The sequence below is a fragment of the Pinus tabuliformis genome, chromosome 4_1, assembly GCF_031772625.1.
Source record: "Pinus tabuliformis cultivar Carrire ecotype Pingquan chromosome 4_1, CPIR1, whole genome shotgun sequence".
NCBI lineage: Eukaryota > Viridiplantae > Streptophyta > Pinopsida > Pinales > Pinaceae > Pinus > Pinus tabuliformis.
Genome location: NC_142303.1, coordinates 625,509,186 through 625,532,050, shown reverse-complemented (window position 1 = coordinate 625,532,050; position 22,865 = coordinate 625,509,186). Strand labels below are relative to the sequence as shown.

Below are 22,865 nucleotides of genomic sequence, written 5' to 3'. Positions count from 1 at the left end.
ATTGTACATGAGAATCATGTAGTGGATGAAAATCATGTGAATAGGACTCAAACTCACTCCACCCTTGCTACTAGGATTACAAGAAGGAATATATGAAGTAGAAAAGTAGAGAGAGTATATAGATATAGAAACCAATGCATGTTTTTACCCAAAAGAGGGCACACCATCTAAGTAGCCTTGGGATGTCATGGAGGCCACCAGGGCCATGAAAGAGTTTCACAGGGATAACTAAGTTTCTCAGAGGATTAGAAACACCTTCACTAGGGGGGTGATGATGCGTCTGATCAATAGGTACATTTTGAATTTAAATATGCCATCCTCCAGCCTTAAAACTATCCTTCTCTCACATTGATTCACATTTTTTGTTATATTTTGCGTAGTAAGAGGAGTAAATGGTGCTTTCCATAGTATGTGGCCTAATGTGGTTTAAATGCAGGAAAAGAAGCATTTTTTATGCTATTACTATGCAGGGGCTTGACAGAGACAACTAGTAGAGAATCTAGGAGGTTTTTCGACCTCCTGAACTCCCTAAATGGATCATGGTATCACAATATCCTCTCTAACCACTTCTAATTCATTGGCAGCTGAGTGACTCCTAGTCCAAGTGAAGTTCAAGTGGGACAAGATCCAACATTTTTTAGATCAATGACGGAATCACTCCTACTTTCAAGGGAGCTTCTATGAACTTCCATTTTGTATAAATAAACAATAATAAGAGCCCATTAGGATTCAATTTTTTGTTCATCTAGGTGTAGCTATTGAGCTTGAAGCTTGACATTGTTACTTTGAACTTTTATGTGATGTACGAGACTTGCACTTTTTTGATAATGAGAAGTTGGATTTTAAGTTACATCTGAGTTAGTTTCAAAGGGCTGAGACCCTTGGGTTTGGGCCCAACCCAGAGGCTTTGGTCCCTATTTTCGTACTTATGTTTCTTCTTGATTCCAAGCAGTTCATAAATTCTTTCATTGCATTAGAGATTAATCTATAAAAACGTGTGGTTGTAGCCTCTACATCACCTCTCTTATGGGAGAATGAGTGGAAAGATTTGAAAGATTCACAACCACAGTCCAAAAATGTTGTGTTTATGATTTCTTGGAAATAGATTAGTGTTAGTTGTCATGTGTTACATTTTCTTTCTATAGCTGAGAAGTCATTTTAGTGATTAGGTCAATGTTATGGCATATGCTAGATGTTACTTAAATTCAATTCATCTTTTCCATCATAAGTTATCTCATTTTGTTAATGATAAATGGATGCACGCATGTGATTGATTGTAAGGGTGTGTTGATATGTAGGGAAGGGCACCTTTAACACTTCCATGTTGAGCTCCTTAATATTCTCTTTCCACCTTCAAATTCTGTCCCAAAACTCTGTTTCATAAGTCATTTTTCCTAGTATACTGTGAGCACTCATCCAAGTGCAAGACAGACCCCTAAGAGGTACTAAGCTTGTATAGGGTTTCAACCCAACCTCCCTTCATTTTATTCAACCTCCATCTACCTCTCCATACCCTCAAGACATCATTCTCATCCTCAAAATCCACTTGGAATCTCTCCTGTAGCATTACAGACCCTCTTGTAGTAATACACAACCTCTTGTAGCAGCCACTTGTAGCAAGCCTGTAGTACCACTTTCCTTGATCCGTTTTGATCCCCACTGCAACTCTGTCTCAGTCAAGATGAATAATGACCCCCAACTATGAGTTGATGATTAGGGGAAGCTCCTAGGCCACTCCAACCATTCATTTTCTTCACTACACAAACAAAGTAGAGTTAGTTTTTTTTATCACAACTATGATGCAAGTAGGTTATTGATTTACAAGAAAGTATGTACTAGGTAGATGGTACATGCAATTATGATTGGTAGTTTGTTGAATTATGCAAGATAAATTAGCTTCCTTTCTGCAAGTAAATTTGGTAGTTTGATGAATTTTGCAAGATAAACTAGCTTTCTTTCTACAAGTAGATAAGCCTTTGTCCTTTCATGAATCGATTAGTTAGCATATACAAGTTGAGTTAGTGGAATTTCCACTTTCATAGCTAGAATTTTTTTTCAATTGAACCTTCATCAACAAGCTTTCATTTTAATTCAGTAGGGGGAATGGTCTCTAAGAAATTTTGATCTAATGTCATGACTAGGGGTGTCATGAGTGAAATCCAATCTACTGTGCATATAACAATATCACCTCTAAGTTTGTACGAACCTTAGGTTGATAATTTTAGTTGAGGAGCACTTGGGAGTTGAACCATTCTTGGTGCAATGCCAAGGCTCACCACCAAGAATCCCTTCTCTCAAGACAAATCCGTTGGTTTCTCTGGATATGTATGACATCCTTAAGACTTGCAAATCATTATATCTTTGAGCTTTCTTTTCAGTAAGAACCCTTCCCAATAAGGTTTTTATTTTCTAGTATTATGATAATTCATTGAAGTACTTATTTTTCCTTCCCTTGGTATGACTAGGGTTATGAAACCACTACCCAATTTCATCCATTATCTTTGAATTTTAGAAGGCCTACCTATCTCTAATTGTTAGCATTTCTAATTGTTGAATTTCATTATGAGTTTCTAGGGGTACAACTGAATGAAAGGTTTTAGCGTTGGGCTTAGTTTCGACCTTGTGGGTGTTTTTCTCCCCCACACGCCTACTTTTCATATTTTGGCACTACATATAGTAAAACAAGCATATCCTTGTTAACTTGCTAAAGCCATGGACGATCTGTCCATTCAGGAACAAGAAATTGTTAAGTTAAAATCTCAAGTCAAAACACTGTCAGAACAGAAATTAAAAATTGATAATTTTTATGTGGCAAAGTTCTCGAAAACCCATCAACTTAATCTCAAAATTGAGCAGTTTTAGATTGAATTAGTTATGGGTCAAACTTTGGCCCAAGCGAGAGAAAACACAAGGACAGAAACCAGTGAAGCCATCATAGAAATATGGCCTTCCCTACAGATTATTTTTTAGAAACAAGAATTGATATAGAGGTCCAAAGAGGTAATAAGACAAATCAAAATAGACTTATGACATAAGCCTCGGGAAGCAAAAACACACATCAAATTCTTGAATTCCAAAAACAAAGAAGAATTAGAGAAACTAGGAATTCAAGACAAGATAGAGACTATTCTAGAAGTGAGGAGGATGCACACCAAGAGGAACATTATGCTACAACTTGACAATAAGTGTCAAAGTCTAGATACTAGTATAGAAAGATTTCATAAGAAGATGCAGGTACTGAACAAGAAAGGTCTACAAAGATTGATTGGTAGGGAAGATAAAATTATGAGCTTGACAGAGTACTAGGAGAAAATATCCACTATTGCCCAAGATAAGTCAAGATTTGCAAGTATAAAGGGGCACATAACAGGGAAAGCATTCCTGGAGGCCTTATATTTTGACTTGTTCATCAGTCATGAGCTCAAACATTTGTTCATCATCAAACCAACTTTCCAGAAGTACATAGGTGTCGATGAGGCCTATAAAAAAACTAGCTAAATTTTTTATCCCTACTAAAGATAGATGGGACAAACTGTGTGAATTACTTGAGTAACTTTTATCTTCGACAACAAGGAAAACAACACAAAAAATTTGGAGGCTCGGTCATCAATAGTCATCCTCAATAATAGGGCCAGCAGTTCAAGCAGTTCGAAAATTGCTAAATTTTTGTACTACTTTTGTAATCAGTTGTTAGATATTTTTAGGATCCTATCTTGATTTTCATAATCAAGATATTTTTAATATTTTCCATAAGTACTTCATAATTCAAATTATGAATGGTTGGGACTTATTTAAAGAAAAAGACTTGTATTCTAAAGAAGCTCACAGAGCCACCATTGATTAGATTTTCAATAATCCAACGCAATCATTACAGGATTCTTGTGTCATTTTTATTGGTGAAGTGCATCTCTCTTTGTCAATTTGTTTTTTTTATTCTCATATGTGATTCTAAAATATGAACTATTCTAAGAAGATAAAGAACATAATGTGTTTGAATGTACACTCTGTCTCTAGCTTAAGAATATTTTTTATGTTTTCCACTGAAGATTAAAATCAGAATTCATAACTGCTCTGTTTTTTAATTAGAGTTCTAAATCATTTCCTCTCCTTCACATCATAGATCTTGAAGGATCCAGTGAAATTGTCTAAGTTTCCCTTTAAGTTTAGCCTGCAAACTCTATATTTGATCACCTCAAACTTGTAACTCCAATCGCCCAATGGCCTTTCTTCCCAATTTCAACCAAAAAACACAAAAAACCCAAACCTGAACTTAATAACTAGCCTAATACCTTAAGTCAAACAAAACTAAATCATAAAGAGAGGTCCCTCTATGAAATTGGAAGGGCTAGATTCCCAGTTTTGAAAGTGGTTATGTGGTTACCTCTGTGATTTTTTCACAACCTCAAAAAATTATGGAGTGATAACACACCCCAACCTCAACCACAACTCACACATCCTAATCCACCTAAGAAACCTCAAATTCCTTATCAACCCAATCTAAACTTGAACAACAAGCAATCACAACAGGTCTATAGTGGAGAGAGATCCTATCTTACTTATGTTGTGGAAATCCAAGAGATTAACCTTTGGTCTAGGAGTGCTTTCAGATAAACACCCACCTTCTCCACCTAAAGAGCTTGAATAAGAGAAGGAAGAGAGTGTTCCTCAATTCAATCCACCTCCTTTTCCTAAGAGATTGATCCACCCTAGTGAGAACACCTGAAAAGAGGTTGAAATTCTGGGAGAATTAAATAATTTGTGTGTTAAGATACCCCTTCTCTAGGCTATTAAAGATGTTCCCATATATAATAAGCTCATCTAGGAGAATTTTTTCAAAAATCTCGAGGGAAGAAAAAAAGACACCCCCACAATAAATGTTGTTGGGAAATTATCTAATTTGATGCTTGGGAGGGTGATATTCACAAAATATCTAGACCCTGGAAGCCCAGTAGTAGATGTGCACATTGATGGCCTTATAGTCCTAATAACTTGATTGATCTTGGGGCTGCAATAATTGTGATGACTAAGGAAACCATGCTAAAGATAAATCTCCAATGGACTTTGAGAAAGACAACCACAGTGCTACAGCTTGCAAATAGATCCACAATAGCTCCTCAGGGAGTGGTTGAATATGTTATGGTCTCCATTGACTCTTGGGAGTATCCTATTGATTTCCTAGCTCTCCAACCCAAAACCAAGTTTAATGGCTATCCTCTCATCATAGGAAGATTGTGGTTAGATATTGCTAATGCTTACATTAGTTGTAGGTCTAGGAACATGACCATTAAGAATGGACATCTATCGAAACAACTAGTATTGTATCCTCCTCCTTAGCCTTCTATAGAGCATGACTTACCCTTGTGGTTAGAATAGGAGGAAGAAGATGAACTATATCTCACCACCCACCACCCAATATGCACTCTAGATACTATTATAGGAGGGGGGGAACCTCATGATGATGACCTCATTGACCATATCCTTCTTAACCAAACTCCCACTACCATACTAATTGATGAGTTGATAAAATAATATGGGACTAATCCTTGGATTGACTTATACCCTATTGACTCAAGTATATAACATGTCAATATTGTAGATTTTGGCCCATCTAGAACCTTAAATATCAACCCTTCTCTCTCGGCCAAACAGGAAGAAAAATTGTGCAAAATGTTGAGGCAACACCTAGATGATTTTTCTTGGGATTATAAGGTGTTATCGCCTAAATTGACCTCAGGCTGAATGGAGGCAATTCTAGGGTAACCACAAACCAAGCTTAACCTGGTAGCTAGCCCTACCAAGCCAGGAGAGGGCTCTCTCCTTATGAATCTCAGTCAAGATGACTGGACCAGGAACAAGATTTTATGCTAGGTATAGTAGCTCAAAAGGTTTTGATTGAATTTGTTGGTGTTTTTTGCCAGATCAGGAGGAGCTGGGCAATTTGGGTTTGGGAAACTAAGTCAAAATTGCAGGGGATTCTATGGGGCAAGGTAGGTAAGATATTCAACACCTTAGGCTTGATGGGGTGAAATACTAGACTGGTGAGGATCTAAGAAGGGAATGAGAAAGTCATGAATCCTTCCTAAATAGTAGAAAAAATCATGAAATACTGGTGTTTTCCCAAGGCAGAGCATTAAAACCTAATGTATTCCACCTATCTAACTTGAAAAAAACCAATGAGAAGAAATTATATGAAAGAGGCATACATAAATAACATGAGAACATATTAACAGAAGAAGAAACACATGCTAAAAGCCATACCACAGGGATCCCATAAAAATAGCTGCAGCTTTATTAGTTTCCTGCCAAAACTGCTACAAAATGATATGTGTTAAGTACATGAGCATCTAGCTGAATCCAACCCTTGCCAATGGCAAACAAAATACATGATATAGACATTCAAATCACTCATCCTAACCATCAAGGGTCGAAACCATGAGAAGAGGAGTTGTTTCAACCATTTCTAAACAAGGAACAGGAATCTAGACAGTCAAACAACTTGCCTCTAAAAGAGGGGAAACTGATTCACTACCATCAAATCCAATTTTTATCTAATGAATCTACCATCTACTAGTGTTTGATTATTACATTTACAAACCATGGCCTTAATTACATCAGTAGATTCACCTCCATGAGATAGAAAACAAGAAAATGGTCAAAATTTAACAAAACATTTATCCTGAGTAAAAATGCCCTATGCATAGCGCCACTGGTCCTACGCATAGCGCCACTTTGAGTGCACCTTTGGAGGCCTTCCCTTCATCCAAATTGAGCCCAAGATAGCTCATTGGAAATTTCTACAAGTCTAGTTTCTAGAACACCTAGAATTTCTGGATTTGGAGCTCATTTGCCCCCTAAAAAATGGATTCTCCCAAGGCTGCTTCTGTGTGTCCAAGAACTGGCAGAAAGGTCAAATTTTGAGTGCTTTTGGACCTTTTGGTGGACTAAATCTGCTCCAAAAATTCTGAAAATTTCTAAGGTGCATGTCCTTGATGCCCTAAATCCAAAAATGCAAGCCATTTGTGCATTGGGTGCCTCTAGAAAAAGCGTAGTGCCGATGCACTGTGCTTTTGGGCAGATTTTTTGTGTATTGAATTTCCAAAAGTCAAAAATGACAAAATTTCCTCAAAAACTGCACAAAATTGGTATGAGGCACCACCATCAACTGCTTTGATTAGCCAAGGAGGCTTAAGCCAACATATTTAATCTATCCTCCTTCTTTTTGCCTTCTAAAGCCCTCCTTAACCTAGCCTTCAACTTTCTGATCCTCATGTTACAAATTTTATTGCAGGTCATGTAATGGTATGCCATGTGTCTAAGCATTTTCTTGTCCCTATTGGCCTTCTCAATGAGTCCTTCAAGATGTATTTTGACTCTCTCAAGCCAAGTCTCCTTATCATTTTCAATTTCTTGCTTGATAGGAGTCAAAGTGACATGAGCCTCTTTGTTACTTTACATCCTTGCTTTGAGCACTTCTAGCTCCATGAGGACTTGTTTGTCACTCAACTATTTGTTTTCCTATTCTAAGTATGTGATGACATACTTGGCTCTCTCTAGGTTGTCCACCAAAGCTTGTGTTTGAGCTTCCCTTTCCTGTATGATGATGTCTTTGATGGTTCCTTGATATTGTGCCTCTAACTCAATAACCTCAGTGTCATGCTACTCGAGCTCATCATGTTCTTCCAACTAAAACTCCCTTTCTTTCTCATCATCCAAGTCATCCTCCTGTACCTTTTCCTTCCCTTTGTTCAACTACTCAACCTGTACTTGCTTTGTTGATGTAGAAGGCAAAGCCCCTTCCACACCCTATGGAGATAACATTTGCCTGTGAACTGATGAAGAAGGCAAGGTCCCTTCCACCTCTTGTGGAGCAAACACTTGCCTAGCAGCTACAAATAATTTCCTTGTACCTCTGTGATATGTCAAGAATACCAACACCTCAGTAGTTTTTGTCTCTTTGTATTCCTCTCCTATTTCAACATGAGTAGAAGGCCCACCTGTTTCTTGCACCATGGATGGAGGAATTTGGGGTTCCCTGAACATGTCATGAGTCATGAAAGTCTCCCAAGTGATATTTAGAAGACTGAGATGGTGAAGAACAATAATCTTGATTAAGGAGTAATGATATATGATGTTCATCTGCTGAGGGTATGGCTTCTTCTGCACAATGTAAGCCATCTTATCAATGTTTCTAAACAAAAAGTAGGGGAGGTTCAACATCTTCACCCTTGTAAAGTGCATGAGGAGCCTGATATGGTAAGTGTACAACTTGGAAAATCTGCCCTCACAAGTGAAATATTTGATGATAATCCTCATCAAGGGGACATACCTGTTCTCCAAAAATTTTAAGGGGAAAAGTCTCTTCACCTAACTTCTGCACTAAGGCTTAATGTAAGGCTCATAATAATTCTTATCAAGGTCCTGAGCCTTATACCATTTCTTACCAACATCAAGAATTCTGGTGGCCTCTGAAATTATAGATGGTGACACTGTGAAAGTCACCCCAGCAAGAGTCACTTCGTTGTTATACAAGTTGGCTACAAAGAGTCTAGCCAATTCATGATGAAACTGAACTCTCTCCACTAATTCATAGAACTCATAACATCCAAGGTGTCTGAAACAAGAAACTGCTAATGGAGAGGCTTGTAGTTTTGCTAAATTGGTTGGCTCTTCTCTATTAATTTTACCTCCCTTATGAGGTTTTCTCTGTTGCCTTCTCCTCTAAACTGAATTATCACTTGTTGTATCCTCCCCATCATAATCAGAGTCACCTCTATTCATGTTTATCCAGTTTTCTTAGTTTGCACAATTTTAGACAATAAAAGGGAATGAATGGGATACTCTAGGGTTTGTAGGGATGAGTTTGAGTGAGCTTAGGTAGTTATGGACAAACCATGAGAGTGAGGGGAGGGTTTATGGAATGAGTGATAGATGGTGAAATGTAGATGAGGGTGAAGGGAATGATGTTTAAGGGGTTTAGTTATGAAACTAGGCAATGGGAGAAACAAAAATGACTAGGGTTTATAGTGAAAAACTATTGTTTTATCTTAGGAATGAAAAATTGTCTAAAACTTCACATATGCAAGCCAATCATCAAGCAAGGTGATAGTACTTACTTGTACAAGGTGAAATTTGGAGGAAATTTGGCAAAAATCTGAAGTTTGGAGTGTTTTTATGGTTTGTTGCCCTACGCGCAGTGCTCCTGCATAGACGCACAACGCGGGCTCCTACACGTAGCACCCGTTCAAATTAACATTGTCGAAAACTTTCCTACGTGCAGCACAATGCCCTACGCACAGTTCCTTCCTCCCTACACGCAGCGCTAGGCAAAAATCCTCTAGAAGCGTAGAGCTAGTTGCCTACGCGCAGCGCCGCCCCTGTTTTGCTAAAAATCACTTTGAAATTGCTTCTTTCTTCTCTCCTTTGGTTTATTTGACTTGAAAATGACATAATTAAATGAAGGTAGAATGAAAGGGGTTTTATATATGAGCAACATTTTGATTTTTACTTTTTGAAAACCCACTTTTCCAATCTTCTTTGCCTTTTGAAAACCTATTTTTTAATGCTTGTTTCACTTTTTGCTTTTGCAAGTGGATTAGCTCATGCTGACTTGATTTTTGCAATGTTTGTAGCTAGGCAGTATGGATTGATGCTTAGGAGTAGCTGGGAATTAATATTACATATAGGAACATGAAATTACATAAAAAATGATAATAAAAACAAAATACTCTGTTCTCACCTCAAAACATGTTTTGAGGTGAAAATTACATTAAGCTTTAAAAAGACTAACTTTGTATGGTCGCCACTATTAGAGTTAGTCATTTGGCCTTCCTACAGTGATCAAAATGGGCCTCTTACTAGGTTTGGTTTGGTTAGATGTTTTCACATGATATTTAGCACAAAACATGTCACAAGTGTGTCCATCAAAAGCAGCTTGGAAAGAGCTTTTCAACATTATATCACACTCTGAAAACTGGCTGCTGGATCAGAAGATATGGTCAAATGAACATTGATGCTCGTTTGATGGGACGATTGCTTTCCCAACCAGCTGTTGTTTAAATTAGGCAGCAACAAAGTACTTGTTTGTAGAGATAACATCTCGCCTATAAATGCTTTTGAAACTGTTTATAGAAGGGCTTGTGGTGCAAAGAAAATGATCGAGGTTGCAAAAGGCAATACGAAATGAAGGTGAACAATTGGTACTGGGTCTAGGTCCTATTCAAAACTCTTTTCAGAGACTATCTATATTAGTGCCCCTCTAAGGTATCCAGAAATAGCTTGATTGGTTCAGACGAAGAAGGGATGATGCAAATACTTCTTCGAAAGAGGATGATTATGATTTGACTTTAAAAGAAACATCATCGCTACAAGCTCTTGAAAGCCATGAAGGGACAGATGGAGTAACCTTCAGACCATCTCCTGATGCAGATAAAATCTCCTCTGAGGTTATCTAGAAGAAATCAAATGAAAACATGAAATCAATAAAATCATAATATATACAATGGTACAAAGTGCCCAATTTACCCGCATATGTTCCTTTTGGTCAGCTACACTTGTTGGAAAAAATATTAGCTAAACCATTATTTGCTTCAGAGTATGCTACTCGAACTTCGGCATTTGCAGGTCATCACAAAGGCATCACTATTGGTTGCATAGAGAGAGGATTTGCATAAAGTGATGGATAAATATGGTGCTTTTGAGTCCCCATATGATTTGTAGGCTTAGATTCATGATGTACAGTTTCGAGTGACTTGTCAGCTGTCAAATTATCCATTATGCAGGTGCTAGACCCTATGAGCATTTAGGACATCAACTCATACCAAGCATGATTGAACAAATAGTTAGTTTTACCATCCTGATCATAGTGCCAAGTCTAAAATTTGAAAGCTCGATGCGTTCAATATGCTTACTTGTTGGTTCATGCCAAACCTTGGGTTATGAAGTATCCTTGCGGGGATTCTTGATAGATGAAGAAAACTTTTAATTACACTGTTAGAGAGGGAATTTGACAGATACAGGTATGATGACTGATATGGTAAAAAAAATGATTCGGGACAAGGATTATGAAGTTGAGCTACAATGCAAGAAGAAATGGTGTTGCGTGTAGCCCTTTACCGTTGCGCGTAGAGCCTATGTACCGAAAAGGGACTCGAAAACAACTATGGTTGTGAAATGTTTTTTTGCTGTAGAGAGTAAAATGTCAGTCGCATTGTTTGTTACTTATTGCAGGTTACTTTGTGTTTGTCTAAGACTATCGAAGAGGAGAAGCAGGGACAAGTCAAGGAACTAGTTGATTCAGGCCAGCTGGAATTTGTAAATGGTGGCTGGTGTATGCTTGATGAAGCATCAACACAATTATATAGACATGATTGATTAGACAACACTTGGACACCATTTTATCAAGCAGAAATTTTATAAAACCCCGCGTATTAGATGGCAGATTGATCCTTTTGGGCATTCTGCAGTTCAAGCATATTTGCTAGGTGTAGAGCTTGGGTTCGACTCTCTATTTTTCGCACGGCTTGACTACCAGGACAGAGAAAACCGAATAAATCAGAAGACCTTGGAGGTTGTATGGCAGGGTTCCAAGACATTTGGTCCCTCTACTCAGATATTTACTGATGCATTTCCTGTTCACTATAATCCTCCAGACCGTTTTCAATATGAAAATTTTTATGGGGATGATAATTCTCCTCCAAGTCAGGGTGATGCTCCACTTTTTGACAGCAATTTTAAACAACGTGTTGATGATTTTGTCGAAGCAGCAATAACTCAAGCTAATGTTACCTGTACAAATCATATTATGTGGACAATGGGAAATGACTTTGAATATCTATATGAGGATTCTTGGTTCAGCCAAATGGACAAGTTAATCCACTATGTGAATAAGGTATGCAGACGGTGAACATTCTTACTGGACAGGATATTTCACAAGTAGGCCAGCTCTGAAGGGATATGTTCACTTCCTGAGTGGTTACTATGTTGTTGCACAACAATTTGAGTTCCTAGTTGGGAGAAGAGATTATGGCCCCAACAATAGACATTCTAGGTGATGCTTTCGCTATTGCATAGCATCATGATGCTATTACTGGCACTAAGAAAAGCCATGCAGCTAGTGACTATGCTAAATCCCTTGCAATCAGAGCTTCTTAGGTAGAAGAGGTAGTGAATTCAGCTCTTTCCTGCTTGACGAGTTCAAAATCTTATGGATGCCTGAATACATCGACAAAGTTTGAACAATGTGGTAACCTAAACATCAGTTTTTTCCCACCAATAGAAGAAAACCTTCTACTTGGGAAGAGCATGGTTGTAGTCGCATATAATGGTCTCGGTTGGAAGCAAAAAGAGACTATAAGAGTGCTAGTAAACAATGAATCACTAGTTGTCAAAGATTATGATGGAAAGATAATAGAGTCACAACTTGTACCTCTAGGAAATTATACAGGTATCAAATCACAGGAAGGGGCTAATGGTTTCAAAATTCCTGAGATTTCAAAACATGTACTTTCCCCATTAGAGGATTTTCCTCCACCTGTCAAAAATAATGAGGAAAAAATTAAGGTCATAGGAGTTGGTGGGGGCATTTCTAACGCTGTCAATAGGATGAACAAGAGTGAAATGAAAGGTGTGAAGTTCTGGAGATATTTTTATGAATAAAACCATAGAATAATTAAGTCCCAGATTCGAGGAAATGGAGTAAAAGAGGAAAATTAATGGTGAAAACTGAAATATCAGAGTTGCCAGGCACAAATCTAGTAGTGGTTGAGGAAAATCTCAGATTTTTGGGCTTAATATCAGCAATCAAAGGGTGAAATAGCAGTAAAAAGGAAGATTTTGTGGAATATGGTTCCACACATAAAGGAGCAGATACAATGATATTAATCCACTTGGAAAACCTTCACTGAATTTGGGTTTTCCAAAATTATTTCTCATGGTTCTCAAGACAGTTTGGAGTTTTAGTTGCAAATTAATTGATCATATTGTTTAGTGTTTTAAAATAGGATTTCATTATTAGATTTTTTTTATTTTATTTTTTTTTTATTTCCTATGTGGAGGAAATTTAAATGATTTTGTAATATTATAAATAGGATTAGTTTTAAGATGTAGAGGTTCAATTTTTGCAGCAGAGAGAGGCTGCTTGGGACTGTGTAAAGTTTTATTGAATATCATTTTAATAAAGCAGTTTTTGCCCTTTAGGCCTAGGATCCATGACGGTGTTAATGTCTAGTATGTTTTTCCTGTAATTCACTTACATATTTTGTTTTTCTACCTTCTTACAACATTATCTAAGATATGTGTTAGGAATCCATCTACACATGATGCTCCTTTCATGGTGATTTTGTTGTTAAATGTAGTGGTTGTCTTGGCAGAATCCATCCTCTATTAGATGCTCTGCTAAGTAACCATGTCTTTCTCTTTCATCTAACGCTACTATTGTAGATCCATCCCCTGTTTTATGCCTGCAGGGCAGCGGGCTTTCTCCCCTATTCTTCTCACATTTGTAATATTTTATCTGGTTGAACATTGCACTTACTTTGCCCCAAGTTTGCCGGCAGAAACTAGCATCGACCCCATAGCCCAATGGTCCTTTCTCTTGTTGTTTTCGACCCAAAAACCTTTCAAACAAATCCCCACACTCCATAGCTAGCCTAAAATTTCATTTATTGCAACCACATCTTGTTGGCAAAGAGAGAGACCTCTCTGGTTTGGCAAGGCTAGATGCCAAATCGAAAGCTTGGTCTGTGGTTACCTCGGAATTGCCTCTTCTCAGCCTTGAGGTTCATTCTGAGTGCTAACATAAGGAAATTAAAGGTGTGAATCCCTTAGTTTATACTCATCATATTTACATCAATGAGGGATGCAAGCATGTGTGTCAACCCCAAAGAAGGATGAACACTGTGAAAGAAGAACTACAAAAATTAATAGATGTAGGGTTCATATACCCCATTCTAGATAGTGAGTGGGTGTCACCTATTGTTTTAGTTCCTAAGAAGAATGGGAAGTGGAGAATATGTGTTGATTAAAGGGCACTTAACAAGGCTACAAAGAAGGACCACTTTCCTTTTTCCTTCATTGACGAAGTCCTAGATGGCCTTACAAGGAAGAAATTCTTCTCCTTCCTGGATGGATTTAGTGGATAGAACCAAACCTAGATCAAACTTGAAGACCAAGATAAGACCACATTCACATGTCCTTGGGGTACCTTTTCTTATAGATTTCTTCCATTTGGTTTGTGTAATGCCCCTACTACTTTCTAGAGGGTATTGTTTTAGTATTTTTGTTGAACTAGTTCGTGACTCTGTTGAAATATACATGGATGATTTCACTACTTATGGATGTGACTTCCATGAAGCTCTCTCCAATTTGTGTAAATTATTGAAGAAATGCATTGAAATTAATCTCTCTCTAAGCCCTTAGAAATGTGAGTTCTTGATAAATGAGGGGAATATCATTGGCAATTATATATCCAAGGAAGGGATACAGGTTGAACCAAACAAAATTTCCATCATCAAAAGGGTCATTGCCCCTCAAAATCAAAGAGATGTCAGGAGTTTCTTAGGACTAGCTGGGTATTTGAAGAGATTCATCAAAGACTTCAGTAAAGTGGCTTCACCTTTGTTTGGGTTATTGGCCAAAGATTCAGATTTTTGTTGGACCAACAATTGTCAGGAGGCCCTTGAAGCATTGAAAGAAAAATTGGCCATCGAACCCATCCTGAGGGGTCCCAACTATGCATTGCCTTTCCATATCCATACTGATGCATGAGATAAAGCTATGGGGGCGAGCCTTGGGAAAAGTAGAGGATAAGTTTCATTATGTTATCTATTTCACTAGTAAGAATTTGTCTAAATATGAGTTGAATTATATTGTCATTGAAAAAGAACCCTTTGTTGTAGTACATTCTTTAAACAAATTCAGGCACTAAATCACTGGGTATCAGAATTTTGTTCATGCTGATCATGGAACCATTAAATATTTGATGAATAAACTTGGTGTCAATGCTAGGATAATTAGGTGGTTTTTATTGTTACAACAATTTTATTTGACTATTATTGACAAACCAAGGAAATAAAATGTGGTTGTAGATTTTTTGTACAGGTTAACCTTACCTACATGTAATGAAGAAATGGTGGATGATCAACTTCCAGATGAACACCTCTTTTCCATCTCGGTTCTTTCTCTTTGGTTTGCTGACATAGCAAACTACTTAGTCGTTGGAAGGTTCCCTCCTAATATATCATCTAGAGAGAAAAGAAAGATTGTAAGGAAAAGATCTCCTTTCACTTGGATTGGGGGAAATATTTTCATATTGGGACTAGATCAGATCTTGAGGAGATGTGCAAGAGAAGAGGAGGTCTTTGACATCCTCTTAGCATGTCATGATCGACCTTGTGGGGGTCATTTTGCTGCTAAAAGGATAGCCTTTAAAGTTTTACATGATGGTTACTATTGGCCCACTTTACATAAAGATCCAAGGATATACACCAGTAGATGTGATCAGTGCCAAAGGATGGGAAAACCCACACCTAGGGATGAAATTACCTTACAACCCCAAGTGGCCTTAAAGCCATTTGAAAAGTGGGGCATGGATTTCACTGGCCCAATTGGTCCACCATCATGACAAAAGAGGTACATTATTGTGTGCACTAATTACTTGACAAAGTGGGCCGAGACAAAGGTATTCAAAGAAGAAACTGAGCATAAAGTGGTTGATCTTTTAAGATAAAACATCTTCTACAAGTTTGGGGTATCCAAGTGAAGTAGTCACTGATCAAGGAGCACAATTCAAATCAAATTTGATAGAATATCTCATGAGGAAACACCATATCAAGCACAATACATCCACTGCCTATCACCCTCAAGAAAATGGGAATGTAGAGGTCACAAATAGAGCATTGGAGAGCATCCTCACTAAGTTTGTTAGCAGCAGTATGAAAGATTAGGCAGAGAGACTAGTAGAGGCCACTTGGGCCTACAACACCACTTGGAAAACCACAACTGGATTCACTCCATATGATTTGGTCTATGGGAAGAATAATTTTCTTTCTATTGAGTTTGAATATAACACTTTGAGGATGGAAGCGCAGTTGGACTTAGATGTTACTACAACACAACAATAAATGGTGCTCCAACTGAATGGATTAAATGAGTTCATAGTGCAAGATCTCCTATACACTGAAGTCATACAACTACAAAGGAAGGTCTCACATAACAATAATATCAAGGAAAAGACTTTTCAAGAAGGGGATTGGGCCCTGTTATACACTTATAGGTTCAAATATTTTAAAGGGAAGCTAATGACAAGATAGTTGGGTCCATATCTAGTAGAAAAGTGTCATGAAAATGGATCTATCCAAATTAGAACCATTGATGAGGAAGGAATTCCCTTGTAAATGGCTATAGTTTGAATCTATAGAGGAAACCTATGTCCAAGGAATAATTTATGAGTTCAGTCAACAAAGAATTAAATTTTATTGGGATTTTCATAGCTTCTAGTCCACAACATTCCTAAAAGTTTGAAAAAAATAAAAATAAAAATAAAAAGGCCTAGATGAAAACCTCTATGAGGCATCTGAGGCCAACTCAAGTGTTGAAAAACTCTCTGAGGAAGCCCAAGAGAAAAAAAGAGTGAAAAAAATAATAAAAATCCCTAGGTGAAAACCTCCTTTGTGGAACCTAGGGTAGGCATGCAGGTTGAAAAACTCCTCAGAGGTAGCCTATTTGTCTCAAGAAAAAAAGGAAAAACATAAAAAAAAAAAAAGAGGAAAAGAAGAACACAAGGAAGAAGCTTATACCATGTCTGTCAACCTTTCCCTTGTTTTGTAAGATTACACACAGTGTAAGATTTCATGGCTACAATCCAAAACCTATAACCTATCATCCACCCTTCCATCAATACACCTCATATTCATCCTCTCCATTCATGTGACTATCTCTCTCCACCATCCCATAAACAAGAAATTTGAATTTAACCTCCTCTCTGTGATGCTACATGAAGGACTTTTATTGCTACAGGAGGTCCTATACTACTACACGAGGTTCTTATGAAGCTACAGGAGGGAGATCCAAGGAGTAGAAAAACTCAAAAGACCATTAAAAGTGTAATAAATGATAAAGAGGGTCCTCCCATGATTTTTCCATCATCCATCCATCGCCCATCCACTCCATTTCACCAAAAAATTGCTCAAATTCTTTACTCTATCCTACCTTAAAAAAGCATAGAAGCCATTATTTTCTATTTCTATCATGTCTACACTACTCCTTCATGAATCTAACCCTATCCTCATGAATTTTCATCATCTTCCTCAACACCATCATGCAAACTAAAGACATCAAGGGGAGATCAAAAGAATACTACGGGAAGAAAAATCCCCTTGTAACACCCTATTTATCCACCACAAAAATCACTCATATTTATTTTTTTCACCACGAAAGGGATTATGGAACCTTGTCTACAACTATGAAGAGACACATCATCCTCAGGGAGGCTTTCCACCAGCAACACCATCCTAGACATCAAAGAGGCACTTACACACACACAACAAAAGCATAAGTCAAGGTATCATCAAGAATGAAGACATGCACAAGAAATAAATCAAAGAGTCAACTAACTTGATTATAATGATAGATGGTCGAGCTCTAGCATGCAAACCTTTCTAGTAGTTTGATCCAATGGTAGGCTTAGGTATGGAAACCCTAACCTCCTATGCATAAAATGACTAAAATGTGTTTTGAGCAAGAAAAGGTGTTTTAATGGGATAGAGGTGGCAAGAGAACTTGGCCGCCCTCAACCAGAAAACTCAAGTGTAATTTAAGTCTCCCATCCAATGTGGAAATGTCAACTCAAAACAAAGTGGTGTCCTCGAAGAGTGGGGTGATAATCACGAGGAGAGAGAAATGATTACCACTAGTGATGATAACGGTCCAAAAGAGGAAGCTCGTGTTAATTCCAAGTCACTAGAGTGCTCCAAGATTTTAACCAAAAGAGGATATTATGTGCTGGGCTCGACTTCATTTACACCATCATTCATTCCAAAAATAGGTAGAGGAAGGACAAGCTAGTGCATCAGATAACCTAGAGTTCCACTGAGGATCTTCGAACCCTATGTACAAGTGATATAGGAGAAAGCTATAGGAAGGAATGCAAGTGATACAGGAGGGTCAAGAGGAGCTACAGGAGGAATTGGGAGGAGAAAAAGAAGTCACAGTGGCTCGATATTGTCTCAAAACCTTCATGCACACCTAGAATTTCTTTGACAAGAAGTAAGTTACGCCCTCCTTCCTCATTTCTACATCAAATTTCATGAGAAGTATGCTTGAAGTTAAGTCTGTAACAGTTAATTGATTAGTAGGAGGTATTTTTTAAGTTTTTGTGGTTCAAAGAAGAGAAAAATAGTTTGGTTGATGTCAATTCGAGCACCCTTCTTCCTCACTACTACCAACCAATTTACCATTGTTTCACCACTGAGACTATTTGAAATTTTTTGAATTCAACACCTACATAGCATCAAGGAGAAATAGTAGAAGAAATGGGGGGAGGATTTAATAGAAGGGAACCCTCATACACCAAGATAATTCACCAACACCCTCCTGTAGTGGACATCTTCAGAAGACACGAGTGGTTGGGTTTCTTTAAGTTGCTGAAGGGGTATGATGATGATCTTTCTCATGAATTTTCCATGGAATTACACTCTCAAGAGGAATATAGTTCCACTATTATTATCACAGGGTTGGCCATCTCTCTTAGCCCTACAACCATAAGCAGAGTGACCACCTTACTTCTAGGAATTAGGTGGAGCAAAGCAATCAAGCAAGTAAGTTTCACAGCTAGGAAAAACATCTTCCTTTTAAAAGAGAAGCCTGTAGAAGACAAGAATGGAGTTAGAAGAGAAATTTTCCCTTAATATTAGGATGAGGTATCTTATATATCCTCAAGTACATATCTTGTGAAGGAAGATTAAGTTTGGTTTATGCCTACCACTTTAGGTTGCTCCAGGAGCTAATATTCAAGGTAGAATTACCTCTCCCTCAAAGACTTAGTGTCCCACATTTCCTCCTACAGTCAATCATGGAGATGAGTCAGAAGATGAGGGAAGGAAAGCACCAACATTTAGCTCACCATGGCCTTATGAAGTTGATAATGGTGAATTCTCTGAACCACTTGAGGATCCCTATCATATGGAACAAATTTGTGGACATGGATAGGGATACTTTCATAGAAACCAAATCCATCACACCAGGAGAGACACCATCCTCTAGCATTGGAGGTAAGGAAGGAAAAACAAAGGAGGAAGAAGGAGAAAAAACAAAGGAGGAAGAGGTAGCAAGAAAAGAAGAAGAAGAGAGAAAAACATAGGAAAAAGAGGCAACATAGATAGAGGAAGGAGAAGAAGATGTGAAATGAGGAGAGGGGGAGAATAAATGAGAATAAAAAGTAAGCCCTGAGTAGACTTCTCAACCACAAGGAGCAAAAGAAAAACCAAACCAACCAAGGATATCTCCAAGATATACTAAATAGGAAGTAGTTGCAACATTAGCTACATTAGACACTCATGTCAAGCCCAAGAGGAAGTAATCAAGACAAGTTCAAATGTATTTCAGAACCAGGAAGAGCACCAAAATTAGAAAATAGAAACCACAAACTCCTACAAAGTCTCCTATAATTATTGATGAGTCACCAAGAAGAAAGGAAGAAATAGGACCCACTGAAGGAAAATTTGAAGAGGTCACTCCTCCTAGAACCAAAACGATGTCACCTATAGCACCTGTGAGTAGCCCTACCATTAGGTCAATCACCTTTAAGAAGCCAAGGACACAATCTGAATTTGAGAAAGAATAAAAAGATAAGCTACAAGAGGATTAGGGCTTTCTACATGAGATACAGGGTTTTCTACAGGAGAGATAGGGTTTGCTACAGGAGGGGCAAAGTCTTCTACATGAAAAATAGGGAAGCTACAAGAGCACAAGAAAGAGCTACAAAAGGAAGCCACCACCTCCAAATCAGTTGGAAAATAGCTACAAGATCTCCAAGTGTCTAGCCCATAACCTAACTTGGGGTCCTACTACAAATTTATTGAAGGAGGAAGGATTATCCATGAAAGATTTGCAATCCCGCTCCTCTATGAGTTGGAGATAGAAAGAGGAAGAAACCATAGGTGGATGCAAATTGCTAAATATAAAATGTGGAAGATGTGGCCCTCATGGAAGAAAATGTCATTGAAATGGGCAAATAGTTAAGTGATTTTAGAATGAGGGAATCTATGATGAAGGAGAAACTACACATAAAAAACACAAGGTTGAGAGAGAGGTTGCCGGAGAAAGAAACATAACTTGCTACCATGGCAAGTCTCTTTATGGAAGTCCTACAATGCAGGCATCCATTAAAGTCTTATGCTCTCTTCCTCAAAGAACAGTGGTTGCACTTCCAAATAGAAACTCTAGCACAATATGGATCTTTGCCTTTTTAGGACTACAGGAAGTTTATTGAGTTTTGTAACCAAACTAACATGGAGGATAGGGAAAAATTATTTGAATTTTATATGCACAATCTCACTTTGACAAATCTAAATTTTTTGGATCCCAATTCAAGATTGGGAGATATGTAGTTGATGGCTTTAGCATCCTGGATGACTCATGAGGAGATAAGATATGAGGAGGTGAAAAAGGTGATGGAAAAAGAGGAGAAGGAACCATTGTATATCAAAGTAGAGCTAGTGAGCCCTAAGGTTTCCCTTAGGAATCATAGCCTTATCTGCAATCAAGTGGATAGGACTCAAACTCACTCCACCCTTTCTACTAGGATTGCAAGAAGGAAGAGATGAAGTAGAAGAGTAGAGGGAGTGGACAAAGATAGAAAGGAATGCAGTTTTTAACCCAAAAGAGGGCACATCATCTAAGGAGCCTTGGGATGTCACGCAGGCCACCAGGGCCACGAAAGAGTTTCACATGGATAACTGGGTTTCTTAGAGGATAAGAAACACCTTCAATAGGGGGATGATGATGATTCTAATCAATGGGTACATTTTGAAGATCATTATTCTATCCTCCAGCTTTAAAACTATCCTTCTCTCACATTAATTGACATTTTTTGTTATATTATGCTTAGTAAGAGGAGTAAAAGGTGCTTGTCATAATATGTGGCCTAATGTGGTTTAATTGTAGGAAAATGAAGCATTTTTTATGTTATTACTATGAAGGGGCTTGATGGAGACAACTAGTAGAGAATCTAGGAGGTTTTTCCACCTACTTAACTCCCTAAACTCAGATTGGGATCATAATATCCTCTCTCATGAGTTCGAATTCATTGGCAACTGAGCGACTCCTAGTCCAAGGGAATTTCAAGAAGGACAAGATCCATCATTTTCAAGATCAAGGAGGGAATCACTCTTACTTTCAAGGGAGCTTCTATCAACTTCCCTTTTGTATAAATAAACAAGAAGAAGATCTCATTATGATTCAAAGTTTTTGTTCAGTTAGGCGTAGCTATTTAGATTGAAGCTTGACATTGTTACTTTGAACTTTTGTGATGTATGAGACCTACACTTTTTTATAATGAGAAGTTGAATTTTAAGTTGCATCTGAGTTAGTTTCAGAGGACTGAGACCCTTGGGTTTGGGCCCAACCCAAAGGCTTTGGTCCCTCTTTTTGTACTTTTGTTTCTTCTTGATTCCAAGTAGTTCATAGATTCTTTCATTTCATTAGAGATTAATCTATATAAACATATGGTTGCAGCCTCTACATCACCTCTCTTATGGGAGAATGAGTGGAAGGATTCACAACCATGGTCCAAAAATGTTGTGTTTATGATTTCTTGGAAATATATTAGTGTTAGTTGTCCTATTTTACATTTTATTTCTATAGCTTAGAAGTTAGTTTAGTGATTAGGTCAATGTTATGGCATAAATTAGATGTTATTTAAATTTAACTCATATTTTCTGTCATAAGTTATCTCATTTTGTTAATGATAAATGGATGCATCCATGTGATTGATTGCAGGGTTGTGTTAATATGCATGGAAGGGCACATTTAGAACTTCCATCTTGAGCTCCTTCATCTTCTCTTTCCACCTTCAAATTCTGTCCTAAACTCTATTTCATAAGTCATTTTTCCTAGAATACCGTAAGCATTCATCCTAGTGCAATACAAACCCCTAAGAGGTCCTGAGCTTGGCTAGGGGCTCAACCCAAACTCCCTTCATTTGCTTCAACCTCCATCCACCTATCCATACCCTCAATACATCATTCTCATCCAAAAATTCCACTCAGAATCCCTTCTATAACATTAGAGGCCCTCTTGTAGTAATAGAGGACCTCGTGTAGTAGCCACTTGTACCAGGCCTATATCACCACTTTCCTTGATCCATTCTGATTTGCAATGCAACTTTTACTCAGACAAGATGAATAATGACCCCCAGTTGTGAGTTGATGATCATGGGAAGCACCTAAGCCACTCCAACCATTCCTTTTCTTCATTGCACAAACAAAGTAGAGTTAGTTTTTTTTATCACAAGTATGATGCAAGTATGTTACTGATTTACAAGCAAGCATGAACTAGGTAGATGGTACATGCAATTATGATTGGTAGTTTGATGAATTATGCAAGATAAATTAACTTCCTTTCTGCAAGTAAATTTGGTAGTTTGATGAATTTTGCAAGATAAACTAGCTTTCTTTCTGCAAATAGATTAGCCTTTGTCCTTTCATGAATCGATTAGTTAGCATCTGTAATTTGAGTCAATGGCATTTCCACTTTCATAGCTAGAATTAGTTTTCAATTGTACCTTTATCAACAATCTTTCATTTTAATTCAATAGGGGGAATGGTCTCTAAGAAATTTTTATCTAATGTAATCACTAGGGGTGTCATGAG

General features: G+C 37.7%; 1 pseudogene; it reads left to right on the top strand.

Moving 5' to 3' along the window:
- The window catches only part of LOC149177578 (alpha-mannosidase At3g26720 pseudogene), a 36,548-nt pseudogene extending 23,894 nt beyond the window's left edge, over positions 1–12,654 (top strand).
- Positions 12,655–22,865: the final 10,211 nt, after the last annotated feature.